The following is a 2,802-nucleotide window of genomic DNA, read 5'->3' as shown; positions in this document are numbered from 1 at the left end:
TTTTTTTTTTCCTCCATGTTGAATGTTGGTTTGTTATGGCCTCATATATTTACCAATGGTATTATTGTACGTCTTTGCAAGACTTTTAACGGTGGGAAAATCTGATGATCAGCAACGATTCACCTTGTGATCACAAGCATTTAGCCACTAAAATGTTGAAGTGGAAATTCAACAAATCATATTTCAGCACTTGACGACCAGGATATTGAAGAAGGCGCATATTCTTATAATATCTGTTGAAGCCTTTTTTAGGAAGGTTTCGATTTTTTTCCATGATATCTCTATTATTTTATTTTTATTTTTATTTTTAGGAATTTGGTTAGGATTCTTGTGTGGGCTAGTGTTTGTAACTGAGTATATATATTGAGAATCAAGATTTACCGTCTCATTTTTCTGTTTTGATGGTTATTACTATAATTAAATTTCGATACCTCCTAAATTATTAAGTATTTTTAGTATTTTGTTTTTATTTATGTGATTAAATTTTTAAATTTAAATGATATAACAAATAATTAGTGAAAGGATAACTGCCGAAATAGGAAAACAGAGACAACAGAACTTGACTCATATGTTTAGGAATTTAGTAAGTATTTGTATCGAACTTTAACGCAAAAAAGAAATAGCAAGCGTGTTACTTCTCTTTCCGTGACCAATGGATGCGGTTTATGTATTTCAACTAACAAATCTCTTCAGAAAATTAATGTGGATAACTACCGATGAAAGTATACAAATATGGCAAAAGAAAAATTAGCTCCCCTGCCAAAAAACATAAAAAAAAAAACCCTCCCCAAAAAAATAAAAATTATAGTAAATAACATATTTTTAAAACTAAATTAACTAAATAGCATATTTTAAAATTATTTGAAATAATAAGAAGTTTACCACATAAATAATTCATTTATAATTGGTAAAAAAAATTTACGTGGTAAAAAATATTAAAAAATCTTAATTTGCGTGGAAAATATCTTTTTATCAGTTGTAAATTTTTTTTAAGTGAATAAGATCTTTTTATTAGACGTAAATAAATCATTTACACGGTAAATAATTATTTACTTCAAATAGTTTTATAATATGTTGTTTACTTAATTTAATTTCATAAATATGTTATTTACTATATTCTCCCCTTAAAAAATAGCCAAGAGCAAAATGAGCTCAAGATCCATGTTAGGGCACTTTACAGGAACGCCATAAATTTTAGGCTTGGATTGACAATATATCAGCAAACGTAAACTATTACAAATAATACCACAGTAAAAAATACTTAAAAATTATAAAATCTATAAAAATTACAAATATATACATGAAAAATCACAAAATTCTCACAAAATCTAAAGATACTAAATGAAATACAAAAAATTACAAGTATAATTTTGCTCTGTACACAAAACTAAAATGATGTCACTATGATATATTTTATAATAGTTTCAATAGTGATGGTAAAAGTCAATCTAATCTTAAAAATCATGGCATGTTGCCTAAATATTTTAAATAGCACATGCCAAATTAATATAAATTACTTAAAATGGAAATATAAAAATAATATGTTACGTGGGTGGGTTGTGAATTATGATTGCCAAAAAAAAAACATTCACCAAGAATTGGATGAAGAATAGTCACTAAACTCATTTCATAAAAAAGAAAAAAATAAATAAAAAAAAGGAATCTAACAAAAATAGGAATAACCAGAAGCGTGCAAAATACATTTGACCTCTCACCAAAGACATCTAAACTCCTGAAAAATATAAACAAAAAAAAAACATTCACCAAGAATTGGATGAAGAATAGTCACTAAACTCATTTCATAAAAAAGAAAAAAATAAATAAAAAAAAGGAATCTAACAAAAATAGGAATAACCAGAAGCGTGCAAAATACATTTGACCTCTCACCAAAGACATCTAAACTCCTGAAAAATATAAAGGCCTTCTTCAAGTGGCCACCTCTATCGTTCGAATGTTGTTGTTGTTACGCAAAAGAAAATTACTTTATCAGGGGTGGTAATAGCTTCACGATTTTACCACCTCCCATTTGATAAACACCATCTGTAGGTGGATTTATGATGGCAAATGAGAAGGGGGAGAAGAGACATTCCACGGCACGAGCTCGCGGTCAGGTCTCGAGCCTGGCTGCAAGTTTGCGACTGAAACCGGCCCATCAGCTGGAGGCAATAGCACATGCTTCTGGTTTGCGGAGCAAGCTTGCTCTGCATTGCTTGGCTGAGAAGTTTCCTCGGCCTTAATCTCATTGCCAACCATCATGTCTTGAACTAGCCGCGCAGGCAATTGTACTTGGCTCTGGTTTGGTGAGCTAGCTTGCACGGCATTTCTTGGCTGAGAAGTTTCCACGGCCTTAACCTCAGTCGATGGAATGGAAGAAGGCGGCAAGGACGGGGTATAATTTCTCAAGCCATGACAACCTTCCTGGTCTGGAAACTGATTGGTGTTGCCAGTTCCAGAGTTGCTGCAATCAATTCTACTCATAGAGCATGTATTCCCATTAGAGGACTTGTCCAAAATTTCTGCTCTGTAGAACGTTATTTCTGTAAAAGGCAAGAATGCAATAAAGTAAGTGTGAAAATAGAAGGGACATATATGAAGTTCATTCATTCCATTCACCAATATAAATGTGTAACCACTCTTCTTATTAATCATCAACAATAGTACTTAAATGCTATACTTAAATGCTGATTTTTGTTTTGGTTTGGATTTTAATTTTTAATTATAGTAATATTGAGGAATTAAATAATCTAAAGTACAGAGCTATGGAGTCTAACCAGTTTTCCTGCCAAAAGAATTTTGGCAGTC

Source organism: Morus notabilis, unplaced genomic scaffold (assembly GCF_000414095.1).
Source record: "Morus notabilis unplaced genomic scaffold, ASM41409v2 Scaffold17, whole genome shotgun sequence".
Lineage (NCBI taxonomy): Eukaryota > Viridiplantae > Streptophyta > Magnoliopsida > Rosales > Moraceae > Morus > Morus notabilis.
This window is presented reverse-complemented; position numbering follows the sequence as displayed.